At 38.2% G+C, this 16,305-nt stretch overlaps 1 long non-coding RNA gene across 1 annotated transcript in view; it reads right to left on the reverse strand.

Moving 5' to 3' along the window:
• Nucleotides 1-16,305, reverse strand: part of LOC116150707 (uncharacterized) — a 57,679-nt gene that overhangs the window by 20,565 nt on the left and 20,809 nt on the right. The window contains exon 2 of the long non-coding RNA XR_010379401.1: nt 6,402-6,557. This is a non-coding gene — a long non-coding RNA (uncharacterized LOC116150707). The remainder of the gene's footprint in view (nt 1-6,401; nt 6,558-16,305) is intronic.

Genomic DNA, 16,305 nt, shown 5'->3' on the forward strand with positions numbered 1-16,305 from the left:
AATGGACACATGAAGAAATGCTTGATATCACTAATAATCAGAGAAATGCAAATCAAAACTACAATGAGGTATCACCTCACCAGTCAGAATGGCCATCATTCAAAAGTCCACAAACGATAAACGCTGGAGAGGGTGTGGGGAAAAGGGAACCCTCCTACACTGCTGGTGGGAATACAGTTTGGTGCAGCCACTGTGGAAAACAGTATGGAGATTCCTCAAAAGACTAGGAATAGACTTACCATATGACCCAGTAATCCCATTCTTGGGCATATATCTGGAGGAAACTATAATTCAAAAAGATACATGCACCCCAATGTTCACAGCAACATTTTTTTACAATAGCCGAGACATGGAAGCATCCTAAGGGTTCATCAACAGAAGACTGGATAAAGAAGATGTGGTATACATATATACGATGGAATATTACTCAACCATAAAAAAGAATGAAATAATGCCATTTGCAGCAACATGGATAGACTTGGGGGGTATTACTCTAAGTAAAGTAAGTCAGACAGAGTAAGACAAATACTGTATGATTTCATTTATATGTGGAATCTTTAAAAATGACACAAATGAACTTATTTGCAAAACAGAAACAGACTCACAGACATAGAAAACAAACTTATGGTTACCAGGGGATAAAGAGGGTAGGAAGGAATAAATTGGGAGCTCATCATTTGCAGATACTAACTACTATATATAAAATAGATGAACAACAAGGTCCTACTGTATACCACAGGGAACTATATTCAATAGTTTGTAATAACCTATAAGGGAAAAGAATATGAAAAATAGTATATATGTATATGTATAACTGAATCACTATGCTGTACACCAGAAACTAACACAACATTGTAAATTGACTATACTTCAATTTTTTTCAAATGTCATTAATGTTTTTTATTTCTTTTACAATAAATGTGATAATATATATAAAGCAGTCTGTAAATGTTGGCTATTATGACAATTTTAGCAATAAGAAAATTAGTGAATACTGACTAGAAATATGGACTATTCAGGATGTTCAGCAATTAACAAAATATCTCCCTTTCTTCCTTCCTCACTCTACTCAAAAATACCATCCAAAAAAATGTAACTGCCCAGGCAATCTGCTGGGGCAGGTCCAGATTCACTATCAGATGCACATGTGTGCAGTAGCCTCTCCCCTGAAGTAATGAGCCAGGTACCAGCCAGATGTGAACATAGACCCGTCTGTGACTATCCCACCTGGGAACTGTCTGGTGCAGTCCTAGCTCCATTTCTTAGCTATGATGCTTTTCTTCTCCTAGGAGAGCAAGGATGTAGCAGATAGGCTGGCTTGGCACTCACTGGATTTAAAATCTAAAAGTCTTCAAACTTGAGAATTTTCTTTCTTCACCAAGGTTCTGAGAGCCACAGACCACCTTCTGAATGCTCACACATAAGTGCTGGGAATACCTATGTGGTTTGGCCAAGTACCATCAGTTTGGGCTTCGGAAAACTATTGCTGTTTCTTTCCTCCAAGACTTTATGACTTTCCTGGTAGAATGCTCTTTCCTTTTTTCCAACCTGTCAATTGTGAATGTCACATCCTTTAAGAGCCTTGGCTGAAAATCCTATACGTATCTTTTTCTTATTCACTTTACCCTAATGTAATGAAATTCTCTCTCTGTGACTGTTAAGTCTGTCTGTCATACAGGGGAAGCTCCTGAAAGGTGGGGAGGAGCCTTTATTCATGAGGGTATCTCAGCACACAGCTACTGCCCCCAGTAGCATAATGGCAGAGATAGGACAATAAGCTTTTATTTTAAAGGAATTTTTAAGGAAAATGAAGAGGCTAAGGCAGAAGGTAACTTGTGCACCCTTAAAAAGCCTTTCTGTTAAAGGGAAAAAATGATTCTGACACTTATTAAAATGGTAAGGAAGATTTTATAAGGTACTATTGCAATATTTATATTAGGGAGTAAACACTTTTCCTCTGTTCTCTTAGTTTAAGTGATTGGGAACCTGCAAATTGACACAAGACAGTAAAAAAAAAAAAGTAGCGGAGTATGCAACCCCAAAATATGCCACTTTGGTATAAGGATCATTTTGAACTGAAGTTAACTGAGAAGAAGCAGGTACAAGAAAAGCTTTCTGCCTTCCTCATCTTTGCTCCAAAGTAGGACATAAATTTGTAAAGGCACCCCCCCAACCTTCCACCACCACCATCTCTCTACTAGGAGGGACAGAAGTTTAATCAATCACTGGAGATAACTCTACACCCTTATCATCCCGGAGGTGGCAGCAGAGGGATCTACATAACAAATTTTACTAAGTAGCCCTTATCTTCCATTAGTTCCCCCATATATTTAACTTCTCACAATTTGCCACCCTTAGAAACTCAAGGTCCTTTTCCTTTGTCTCATCGCTTCTCTAAAATGTTAAGATGATTGTTAAGATGCTACATAAGCCCAAGTTCTAAACACACATTTGAGTTACTCATCACTGAGTAGTCCCATTTATGTACATGAAGCATGCATTAATAAACTTGTTTATTTTTCTCTTGTTAATCTGTCTTTTGTAGAATATGAAAATGAATATTTGTATGTATATGTGTGACTGAAACATTATGCTGTATACCAGAAATTCACAGACACATTGTAACTGGATTATACTTCAGTTTTGAAAAATCTGCCCTTTTTTTCACTCTCATTTGCAAGATGTCAGCCAATGAACCTAGGATGGGTAAAAGAAACAGATACTTTTCCTCCCCTATAACAGATTAGCAAGAGAAAAGACCTATTTTTTAAATTCATGTATGTACATACAGGAATTCACAGAAAAATGTGATCTGAGGAGGCATTTAGAATTAGGGAAGGGGAGAGGAAGAAGGGAACTTATGGGAAAAAAATAACTTTGTGGAAAGAGAAAAAGGCCCTGAGGAGAACAGATGGGAGACATGGTAGTTTTGTAAAATACTGTTTATGTGATGCAGCAGCTTCTCATCTTTGATGATAAAAGTCAGTCTTCCCTGGTTGCTCTCAGAAAGAGGATTTATGACAGTTTAGTTCTTTGGGAAGGCTCTTCTTTTAGGCAGATAAGAGATTTCAAGAATTCAACTGCCTTCTTTTTCAAAACAATTTTTATGCCATAGTGGCTTATTCTGGACTCCATCAAGTGTCAAGACTATCACAATAGGGGAGAGAGATCGGGCTCAACTCTGAATACAACAAGGTCAAGTGGGAATTTATAGCCAATGGGCAGAATGAGGGGTCAGTGGATGGAAAATTACTAAGAGGAGACATCAAGGTTAGGGGGATTCTTGCTAAACCAACTCTACGGGATTCTTACGTGAAGGCAAGCCAGGGTCATCAGATATAAAGGGTGAGGGATATCTTTAAACTGACTTAGTAGGATTCTTGCTACAACTGGACTAAGCAGGCAGAAGACAGGGCCCAAGGACAAGGCCTAGTTGAAAAGAGGTCTCAGAGGAGCCTGACTACAGTTTGATCACAGAAAGAGTCTTTGTCACTTCTGAACTCAAATTGAAGCTCACTGTAGTATTTATCAGGTGTCATCTGAACTCCAAGGTCGCTCTGTGACGATGGCCTAAATACAGCCAGAGACACAAATGTGGCATTTGAGCCTTCTGGTTTTATATCTTAGCTCCATATTGCTTTTCCTGCTCTACTCACAATAAAGAAAGGAGAAATACCATCTAACCAAAAATGACCCAGGAAACCTATGGAATGGTAGAAAATACTTTTAAGCCATATATCTGATAAGGGGTTAATATCTAAAATGTATAAAGAACTCACACAACTCAATAACAAAAAAATCCAATTTTAAAATGGGCAAATGGGGAGGGTATATCTCAGTGGTAGAGGGCTTAGCATGCACGAGGTCCTGGGTTCAATCCCGAACACCTCTGTTAAAAATTAATTAATTAATTAATTAAACCTAATAAACTCCCACCAACAAAATTTAATAAAAATTTTAAAAATAAGTAAAAATTTTTAATTGGGCAGAAGCACAAAACAGACACTTTTCCAAGGAAGGGACCCAAATAGCCAATAGGTACATGAAAAGATCTTCAACATCTAATCATCAGGGAAATGCAAATCAAAACCACAAGAAGATATCACCTCATGCCTGTTAGGATAGCTATCATCAAGAAGACAAGAGACAACAAGTGTTGGTGAGGATGTGGCAAAAAGAGAACCCTTGCACACTGTTGGTATGGCCACCATTCTACAATAGAAAACGGAATGAAGATTCTTCAAAAAATTAAAAATAGAGCTATTCTATGATCCAGCAATCCAACTCCTAGGTATATATCTGAGGGAAATGAAAATAGGATATTGAACAGGTACCTGCACTCCCATATTTATTGCATTATTCACAATAGCCAATATATGAAAACAACCTAAGTGCCTATCAATAGATGAGTGGATAGGGGGAGGGTATAGCTCAGTGGTAGAATACATGCTTAGCATGCATGAGGTCCTGGGTTCAATTCCCAGTACCTCCATTAAAAATAATAAACAAACAAACAAACCCGATTTCCTTCCTGCCAAAAAAACAAAAACAAAAAAATACCAACAAAAAAAACCCCAGTAGATGAATGGATAAAGATATGAGCGGTGTGTGTGTGTGTGTGTATGTTACAAGGGTGGGAAAAATTTTTGCTTCTACTCTTCTAGGTTGTTTGGCTGGTCTAATAATTAAATTGACATAAGACAGATTAACAGGGGAAAAACAAATTTAATCTCAGACATACAGGAATCCCATAAAAAATGCAGAAAGGCGAATGACGTCCTTAGCCATCCAGAGCTAAGGAATTAGATAGGGGCCTGGAACTTCAAAGGAGAGGAAGGCAATTCACAGGATGATAAGAAAAGCAGATGTTTTCCCTGCTATGCGGGTAAGTCTTTCAGATAAAAGGCTATCTCTGGTAATAGCGCTCTTTCTGGACCAGGTCCCCTATCTAAATCCTTTTGGGCAGTTAAAGGAGAGGTTAAAAAAAACTTTCTTGAGTTTGCTGGGTTTTGATTGCCTTCAGCTTAAAATAATCCACAGTGTGGCACATTTTGGGGTGGCATATTCTGCTCCCCTTTAATATAATGAAATATTATTCAGCCACAAGAAAGAAGGAAATCCTGCCACTTGCAACAACATGGATGGACCTTGCAGACATTATGCTAAGTGATATAAACCAGACAGAGAAAAACCAATACTATATGATCTCACTTACATGTGGACCCTAAAAAAGCCAAACTTGTAGAAACAGAGAGTAGAATGTTGGTTACTAGGGGCTAGGAGGGTAGAGAATTGGGGAGAAGTTGGTCAAAGTGTACAAAGTTATGATTAGAAGATGAATAAACTCTGGAGATCTAATGTACAGCATTGTGATTAAAGTCAACAATACTGTATTATGTATACTTCAAATTGCTGGGAGACTGATCCTAAATGTTCTCATGACAAAAAAAGAAATGATAATTATGTGATGTGAGAGAAGTGTTAGCTGATGCTATGGTGGTAATCATGTTGCAACATTTAAGTGTATCAAATCAATTGTATACCTTAAACATACATACCATCATATGTCAATTGTGTCTCATTTTTAAAAAATGACCGAATGAGTGTTCATAAATATCCTCTCGATGCTATAAAACCTAAAGGGGCTGTGGGAATTCTATTGTAGAAGAAAATATAAAAATTATTTTTAAATAAAAGTATTTCTTAATAAGAAGAGGAACAAAGATTCTTGACGGTGATAGGGATCAGGACACGCTATCCCAAAATATGGTACCTTGACATACTGAATATTTTAGCTGATGGAGTTTGAGAAAAGAGCAGAAGCACCTTCCGTGCATCTTTCTTCACTGAGACAGGTCACAAAACCCTCATGTCTGAGGTGCCACAGATACACTCAGAGGAAAGGAGCATCCTTATCTCTGAAGACAAAGGGACACAGAGAAAAATCAAAATGGGCCTTGCTAAGTTTCCCCCAGCTTACTATACTCACTCTTTGACCTATCATATTCCTCCACAACTGTCTACTTTTCATCAAGCCCAGCATAAAAATCCTCAGGTCTGTTTCATCCAATCTTTATTTCCTCCAAAGGCTCCCATGTCACATAAAACTTATATTAAATAAATGCGCATGCTTTTCTCCTGTTAAACTATCTTTATTGTTTAATTTTCAGACCCAGCCAGGAATCCTAAGAGGGTCAAGAAAACCTTTTTCCTCCCTATGGCTGCATTCAGGGAGCTTTTGAGCAAAATTTGTAGGGGCCTGTTCTCACAGGAGTGGAACTTTTGGCTCCCACTAAACTATTTGTTGTGATGAGCCTTCCTAGTTCTCTTGTCTTTTTTATCTCCCCTCACATCCTCTTGCCCCCCACCATGCTTACCCGTGTCTCCATTCCTTTTCTCACCTCATTATGGCCCCCCAGGGGCCCTCTCCTCTGTAACTTGGTCCCTCAGCTTCCGCAGGTGGTTCATGAAACTCTAGCGACTCCTTTTGATTCACCAGAGCAAAGCTGTAGTCATTCAAATGACGAAGGAAAAGAGAGTGCAGAGGAAAAACTGTCCTGAAAGGGAAATTGAAAAGGACAGAGTTATTTTAAAAATTAAAGCCAACACAGAAAGATAAAATATACAAATTTCTCATCTCCTTCTTTTCTTCCCCCATCCCCTATACAGTTCAAAGCGATCCAAAGTTTTCCAAAAAACCTCACTATGAACAACTTCAGAGAAGACCTGCCTCAGTGAAAAGGTCTGTAGCCACAGGAACTAGAAGCTGCTAAAATCAGCTGATAGGAATCCTAAAGCTATTAGGATCAAATATGCACCCACTGGAATTCTGTGCATTAAAGATTTAGAGACTCTGTACAAACTACTATGTATAAAATAAGTAAGCTACAAGGATGTATTGTGCAGCACAGGGAATATAGCCAATATTTTATAATAACTTTAAATGGAGTATAATCTATAAAAGTATTGAATCACTATGTTGTACACCTGAAACTAAGATAATATTGTAAATCAAGTGTTCCTCAATTTTAAAAAAAATTAGAGAATCTAAAATCAAACCTTCTCTGTCACCCTGGAAAAAAAAAAAATCATTGTGTCTCCTGCTGATCATATGGCAAGTCCAACCAAATGGTTAAACTTTTGGGACTTCCTTACCCTTCCTGAATTCCTAGTCTTCTTCCTATTCTGCATGCCCTGCTTTTCACACCTCCATTCACCTGGCCAGAAGCCTTGTAGAGAAATATTTGTGTTTCATTGGTAACCTCTGAGTCACCTACAGCATGCCCATCCAGGGTTATCCTTCTGTGAGTCTAGCCCTGTTCATTGTCTTTGAGCTACTTTGCAATTCTTTGCAAGCTATAGGTAACTGATAGATATGTAAACTGTTTGGTAGTAATTCTAATTAGCTTCCTTCCCCCCAAAATGGAAAAACCAATGGAAAAAATGTTTTTTCCATTTTGGGGGGCATTTGCAATTCATCTCAACAATCTTTTACTTCATATAAATCTGTGCTGGTTTGAGTTTTGCTTTGAACCGGTCATAATATCTGTCTGGTTCTCTCATATCATAGAAGTGACAAAGACTCTCTCATTGACCAAACTTTGGTCAGGCTTCCCTGAGCCCTCTTCTCAGGTAGGCCTTGATGTTGACCCCACATCCTTGAAGGGCCTGCATAGCCCAGTTGTAGCAAGAATCCTGCTTAAGTCAGTTTAGAGAGTTCCCCTACCCTTGATATCCCATGACTCTGGCCTGCCTCCAGCAAGAATCCTGTTAGGTCGGTTTACTAAGAATCTCCTTGATGTTTCCTCTTGGTAATTTTCCATCCACTGACCCCCTCATTCTGCTCCTAGGCTATAAATCCACCGCTGTCTTTGATGTATTTGCATTTGAGCCCAGTTCTGTACTAAGGTCTCTTTCTCTCTAATGCAATAGTTCCTGAATAAAGCATGTTTGTATTGCTGTAACTACTGTCAGGCTCTGGTTCTCTTTAATAGAAGTAGAATTAATTCTTTAGCATGTGTTTATTTTCATATCTGTATGAGAGTCACGATTTTACCTTTCCAGACAAGCCCCAAAGCTTATCTGTCAGTTCTTCAAAGGAAAATTGATTCCATACATATCTCTTCCAGAAAATCTTTATGATGTGCTCCTTCAGTTCTGAACCATTGCATATTTGATGAATGTGTGATATGTTGCTTTGGTCTTAGGAAGATTTACTATCCAACATTAGATTGAGTTCCCAAGAATCCAGAGTCATGTGTTTCTTTGATATTCCCAAAGGACCTTGCACAAGACTCTGGTGGAATTTATGTTTGCAGAAATGGCCTCCTGAGGGTGTCGGTCTGACAGGCACCTCCACAAAGGCTGGAGGCAGGAATCATTCAAGCAAGGCCATGGAGCCCAGGAACAGCCATTAACATAACCCATGCTCTAAAGCTGCACAGTTTCATTGCCCTGGGGCCTCATTCAGATTGGAAATTCTTTCCCACACACAACACTCACTAATAAGCTTGTTTGTCTAATTCCTTCCTACAGCAGATTAGAAGCAATGACCTAAAAGTGGATTCTTAGCAACAGGCACAATACCAGAAGGGTAAGGGAAAGCTGCATGAAACAGAAGGAAAAGATTTTTAAAAGGAGTACATCAAATAAAATGAACCACTATATTGCTGGCCAGTTTTTTAAAAATAGAAGTCTACAGTGAGAATGAATATATGTATATTCGTGTATGACTGAACTATTGTGCTGTACACCAGAAATTGATACAACATTGTGAACTGACTATAACTCAATAGAAAATGTTCAAAAAGAAATAGAAGTCTACGGAAAGGAGCTTGGAACTATGTATAATATCCTCTGCTAAAGGTAAGGCAAAGTATAATATATTGTAGTAAATGTACTTCATATATATGAAGTACTTGTATACATGACATCGCCTCCATTCATAGGTATATCAGATAGATTTGCTATTACTGAAAGATACAGGATACATCCATATTATTGTTTGGTTAACATTATCATGATATCAGTACCAGTTAATATACCTGTATTAGCTTCTAACCATTAGAATACCGGGAGAAACCCTGGTCTTCAGGAAAAACAGCTGCTGGAGACATTATCTTATAGTCAGGAACTATTGCTACATCTTAACCACTGATGTGTTGTCTGAGGCCAATGTCCCAGAGCCCCTGCTTTGGGGTTCAAGATGACAGCAGGCCTTTTTTTCCCCAAAGCATGTCTTACAGGACGCCCAACTCTGGGCATTCCTAACTGTGCTAAGCTCTTCCCATGAAAGCAAACTTGGCCAAAATTCAGTTGCTATCATAAGACCATCACTTACATCTCTGGCCCCTATGGCCAAGGTTCATCTACCTTGTTTCCATGCTGTAGAGCAGTAGCTAGACAGGTGGAAACTACAGAAGACATCTTCTTAGCCTCTCCCCGACCCTACAGATCCCGTAGGGATAGAAGCCTTACCACTTCAGAACAGCACCCAACATTTGTCAACTGGTCACATTGCCTCCTATAAATTCTTCTAAGGTCTGCTTCACACAAAACTGTTAAATATTGCTCTAATCTAAATGCTGGTGTCCTGTTTCCTCTTCAGAATGACTGACTCTCCTGACTATCCAGCAGCCATTTAAACTTGAAGGATTCTTCATCCTGACCTGACTGATGGTCCTTTACAGCAGTGGTTCTCAAAGTGTGGCCTTCAGCATCATCTGGCACTATTTAGAAATGCACATTCTTGGGTCCTACTCCAGATCTTTTGAATCAGAAACTCCAGGAGTGGAGCCCACCAACCTGTGGTTTACTAAGTCCTCCAGGTGATTCTGATGCAAACTAAAGATTGAGAACCACTGCCCTAGACAACCCTATCTGATGTTGGTTGATGGCACATATCTTGAGAATAATCAAGGTATATTTTGTGCTGGCTATGCTATAATTTCTGAATATTCTGCTACTGAAGTTGCTCCTTTACCAGCAGCTCATTCTACTCAGATGGCTGAATGACAGCTACATCACAAGCATGTCACTTCACTAAAGATTTAAGAGTACACATCTAACATTCATCCCAATGTTCACAGCAGCACTATTTACAATAACCAAGACACAGAAGCAACATAAATGTCCATTGACAGATGAATGGATAAAGAAGTTGTATACACACACACACACACATACACACACAATGGAATACTACTCAGCCATGAAAAGAATAAAATAATGTCATTTGCGGCAACATGGATAGATTTGGAGATTTTCATACTAAGTGAAGTAAGCCATAAAGAGAAAGAAAAATACGATCCAATATCACTCATATGTGGAATCAAAAAAAATGAGACAAATGAACTATTTACAAAACAGAAACAGACTCACAGACATAGAAAACAAACTTAAGGTTACCAGGGGGGAAAGGGGGCTGTGGAGGGATAAATTGAGAGTTCAGGATTTGCAGATACACACTACTATATGTAAAATAGATAAACAATAAGGTCCTACTGTATAGGAAACTATAGTCAATACCTTGTAATGGCCTACAATGCAAAAGAATATGAAAAGAAATATATATATATATGAATCATTATGCTGTACACCAGAAACTAACACAACATTATAAACCAACTATACTTCAATTTTAAAAAAAGGGTACACATCTATACTGATAGGCATATCTTTGGAGATGTTCATGATTTTAGTACATTATGGAAACAAAGGTTTATTAACTTCTTCAGTCACTCCATATAAAGTGGAAGAAATGTAATAATTCATTGGAGACAATAGAATATCCAACTGAAATATCATTTATAAACAGAAGCTCATTCTAAAGATAATACTTTTAAAGCAAAAGGGAATTCCCTAGCTGACTATCATGTAAAACAAGCAGTCCTTACTGGTTTTGCTACCAGAGGTATTCTGAAGACACTTGCTCAGTCTGATTTCATGAATCCTGAATGGTTTATTCAAATATGAAAATCAGCCCCCTCAGAAAAAAAAATTATGATCAGCTTAAAACTGTCAAATATATGATAGACATTGGCATTGCCAAGATGGCTGCTTAACGTCACCAGAGGCCATCTCCAGACACTTACTGCTTTCTCTGTGAAATTATTCACAATGGTAGAGAAAAACTGGTTCAAACTTAACAAAAATATTGGTGAGGAAACTTTACTCAAGACAGGTGGCCAATTCTTGCCTTATCTGTCATTATCACAACCCAGGAAAAGTTATAAAGAACCCCTGCCTCAAAAATCATTTGAACATTTTCAAATGGATTTCATTCAATTGTCCAAATCACAAAGGTCTAAATGATACTGAAGGGAATTAAGATATGCCAAAATATGTCCCTTTGACATAAGGATTATTTTGAATTAAAGGCAACTGAAAATCAACAGATGCACAAAGAAGCCTTCTCAGAGCGTCTCTTATTACCTAAAAGCAGCAATTTCTGGGAAATGAGGCTGTCATAAATTCTCTCTTCAGGTTGGGTCTACCCCCAAGAGAGACCATGAGTAAACCTGCTATAAATGCGCTCTCCAGGGAAGGTTCACAGCCATGAAGAAGGCAGAAAGACCACTTGAACCTGCATTAACAAATATCACAAACTTATCTCCTGTTTGTTCTCCAAAAAACCCATTTGTCTCTTTCCTAAAGAAATCTATTTGTTCTTTCCATAAGAGCCTTTTCTCCCCGTTTTTCATTACTAAAGCATATAAGCCCCCAAATCTACCACCCCTTTGAACGACTTATCACTCAGCACTCCCGCATGTCTATACATGATGTATGGAAATAAACTGGGTTTCCTCTTGCTAATCTTTTGTCAGTTTAATCCACAAGCCCCCTAAGAAGAACTAAGAAGACAGAGGAAAAGTTTTTCCTCCCCTACAACACTTTAGTCATGGTTTGTGAGTTTTATGCTTGGATTGAAGCCTTCCCTTGCCAAAAGGCTAATACTGTGTCACAAAAACAAAAACAAAAAAGATAACAGATCTTGTTTTCCCCATCTGGATAGCATATTATTACTCTCTAGTGATAGATAATCTCACTTCACAGGTGAAATACTTAAGCATCTGTGTATAGTACTCCCATTAAAACAAATATTTCCTTGCCCATATTGACCCATAAATTTTTGGCAAACTTGAATGTGCTAGTGATCCTTTAAAGTCAAAATCATCCTGATTTTGAGAAGAGCTTAATCTCCTCTGATTTAAAAATCTAATCATTAACTCTGATGATGGTGTGATCTTCATCTCAAAATCCTCAGAGACTCTCCTCATAGGAAATGATTCCAGACCCTGTGAGACTGCGGTGATACCTCCTCTATTAGGCTCCACCTTGTTAATAATTCCAGCTTGTCAAATAGTGTCCAAAATGATATCATTGACTCAACAGGTGTAAGCTACATTCTCAAAGGGAATATAACCAGATACACCCTTCCATGATTTGCAGTCAGGAGACTAGGTTACTGGGAAGAGACCAATGGAAATGCACCTTATAACTGCACTGGCGAGGACCATTTCGGGTCCTTTTAACTACAAGTACCACATGTCTGGGAGAAAGAAGTTTTCCTTCACCCTTCTAGGTTCTTCTGGATGGTCTAAGAATTAAACTGACATGATTAACAGGAGGAAAAACAAACAAAAATTTAATAACATATATACACTGGAGAGACCCCAGGAGAACTAAGTAACTCACCAAAATGGCCGAAACCCTCACCTTAAATACCACCTTCAGCTAAAAATTCAATAGCTTATAATAACCTATAATGAAAAAGAATATGAAAAAAAAATAGATCTACGTATAACTGAATCACTATGCTGTACACCAGAAACTAACACATTTTAAATCAACTATACTTCAACAAAAAATTTGAAATTAAAATTTTAAAAATTTTTAAAATGAAAGAGGAATACCAAATGATATCACTCATATGTGGAATCTAAAAAAAAAAAAAAAAGGAAAAAGAAAAGAAAAAAGAAGACACTAATGAATTTATCTACAAAACAGAATCAGAAACAGACTCACAGACATAGTAAACAAACTTACAATTACCTGGGGGAAAGAGGGTGGGAAGGGATAAATTGGGAGTTCAAGACATGCAAATACTAACTACTATATATAAAATAGATTAAAAAAACAAATTTCTTCTGTATAGCACAGGGAACTATATTCAATATCCTGTAGTAAGCTATAACAAAAAAGAATATGAAAACAAATATATGTATGTATATGTATGACTGAAACATGATGCTATACACCAGAAATTGACACATTTTAACTGACTATACGTCAATTAAAAATAAATAAATATAAATAAAAACAAAGTACATGGGAAAAAAATTTAAAAATGAAAGAGGATGTTGGGGGTAGTGGTTTGGGACTTCAAAGGGGAGGAAGGCAATTCAGTGAAGGTGGAAGAGCAAATGTTTGGTAACAAATGTTTGCTGGGCCATGCACACAATGGGATACAGAATGAACTCTGATCTCTAGGCCCTGCCTAGAGTCGCCCCCACCATACCTAGCCCATATTCATCGCAGATATCTCTGGCGATAGCTCTATTCCGGAAATAGGCCCTTTATCTAAATTCTTTAGGCAGCTACAGGGGAGGTAAAAAGAAAGACTTCCTAAGTCTTCTGTTTCTTAAAAACAATCAGCCTAAATTAATCCTCATGCCATAGAGACACATTTTGGGATGGCAAATTTTGCTCCCTTACAGTAGGCACCCATGGGTACATGCAAGCAAGTGCCAATGATACAAACAACACAATTGTGCCTTTTTCAGTGTGCACTCCTGGGACTTTCTTTTGGTGTAATCAAATGGATTTCCTATCCTTGTCACATTAAAATATGCCCTACAGTTTGGTTACAGTCATTCAGCCTTAAAAAAGCATTCAAAACAGAACTTCCCAGTGCTCTCATTTTATTAATATTTTGACATGTCATCTTACCAGGACATATTCAAGACACTTTCACTGATTTGTGCAAGGATTTATACTCTGGCTAGGAGTTCTGGAACTAGATCATGTTATCCTAAATCTGTATCAGACTCTGGCTCAAACAGCCAAACAAATAGTTCAAGCATTCAAAGTACAACAGACCAGTAGAAATTTATCAGATAGAATTTTTATTTGCTCACCAGCCAAGGTGGAGTCTGGGCAATGGGTAACACATCTTATTGTACCTGAATAAATACCTTAGAAGTGGAACAATCAATCAATTAATTAAAAAGCCACTTGTAGTTTTGATTTGCATTTCTCTAATAATTAGTGAAATTGAGCATCTTTTCATATGAACTTATCTACAAAACAGAAACAGACTCACAGACATAGAGAACAAACATGGTTACCAGTGGGGAAAGGAGGCAGGAAGGGATAAATTGGCAGTTCAAGATGTGCAGATACTAACTACTATATATAAAATAGATAAACAAGCTTTTACTGTATAGCACAGGAACTATATTCAGTATTTTGTAGTAACCTATAATGAAAAAGAATATGAAAATGAATATATGTGTGTATATGTATGACTGAAACATTATGCTGTACACCAGAAATTGACACTACATTGTGAACTGACTATACTTCAATAAAAAAAATTTTAAGTAGACTGGCTATACTTCAATTGAAAAAAAGACACTTGCTTACCTAATATTGACCAAGTGAATCCATGTGAATTGCCCTCTTGGTTGGGCTTCAGCAAACTAGGAAGTTGGACATGAAGTGGATTCCAAGACTTCTTATTATTATCATCATCGTTAGGTTCTTTGCCCTCCTCCATTATCTAACATCCAGGTTCTTAAAATGTTGTTGCACAGCCACGATCCCAAAGCAGTTGTTAACAGATTAGCATCAGAAGGAACCTGCAGCCTTCATGGTCAGCCCAGCTTGGCTGCTTGAATGACTGAGTGGGCTAGTTGGAAAATTCTGGGAAAGTTGCTGGTGCAGGGCTGGCAGAGCTGAGATGGAGGTGCAAACTGAAGGCAGTGGAAGATGTACTACAGACACAGCCTGTCACACATTGTTCAGAATTTAACTCCCGAGGTCTCCTGGGGAATCCATACACAACTGAACTCTTCCTTAAGGACCCGGCCTGCTACCCAAGGGCAGAACACCCCAGCTAGTCCTTTGCTGCTTGCTAGCTCACTCAACAAGAGGCAAACAATGTTCACCATTTCCAAATATAGCTGTGGTTTTCCTTCATTCCTCACTCATCTCTCTTGTAGATAAAGCCTCTGTTACATAAAATCAATCTATTATTAGTTTTTTTGTATTCAAGTGAATCAGTATGATAATAATTAACAACATCTTCAGGTTCTTCTTTGACATACGCTACCTAACTTCTATGAGCCTCAGTTTCCTCATCTTGTAAAATGGGAATGTACAGCACAAACCCAGAGAAAATTGAAGTGAAATCACTAAAGTGCCAGTGCCCAGAACAGCATCTGACACATATGCAGAAAAGCTGCCTTCCCAGATGAAGTTGATGATAAAGGCCTTCAATTAGGCAAGCATTACAGGCAAGAAGGAACTTAAGCAAAATGCGTGGTGGAATCCTATTCAAGCAATTAACTATCGTGTGTGTTAAGCTCCCTGTTCTGGGGAAGATACAAAAAGCCAGATGTGATCCCTTTAAAGAAACAGAAAATGCGTTGGGGAGATAAAATACACTCACGAACCAGTACTTGAAGAACGTGGCCATGGTGGAAATTAACAACTGCAATAAATTGTGGAAAGGCAAAGGTGAGTGAAGGTAGTTCATGCAAGAATGCATGAAGCTGTGGAGGAACAGAATCACACCAACAGAGTTCCTCAGCACCACATGTGACAAGCTGATACCCTAAATGGAAACCTTGAGTTGTATAAGTTTGCTGTGCCTCAGTTTCCACAACAGTGAATAATAATACCTACTTCAGCGAGTTCTGTGCTTTAAATGTGATAATGGGTGAAAAGCACTTAGCAAAGTGCCAATATAAAGCAGGCAATATAGAGTAGTTGTTATCGTGATTTTGTTTATCTATTGTGAACATTGCCTTTCTATTCTTTATTCTCTCACCTCCCCCCTTGTAATCATGTTGGCAAAATATCACTGTGTTCCCAGGTTCATAAACATTCCTTGCTTTTTCTGGCTTCTACCTTTGTTTCTGCTGAATATACACCGTAACTCCCCCGCCGCAACCCCCCCCCCGCAACCCCCCCCCCCGAATCCTACCTCTCCCAGACATGCGCAGTATGGCCACTTGGTAGCTTTCAACGTCAAGATGAAATCGGGAAAATATTGCCAGTTTCATTTGCCCACCACTCAAC

Source organism: Camelus dromedarius, chromosome X, assembly GCF_036321535.1.
Source record: "Camelus dromedarius isolate mCamDro1 chromosome X, mCamDro1.pat, whole genome shotgun sequence".
Taxonomy (NCBI): Eukaryota; Metazoa; Chordata; class Mammalia; order Artiodactyla; family Camelidae; genus Camelus; species Camelus dromedarius.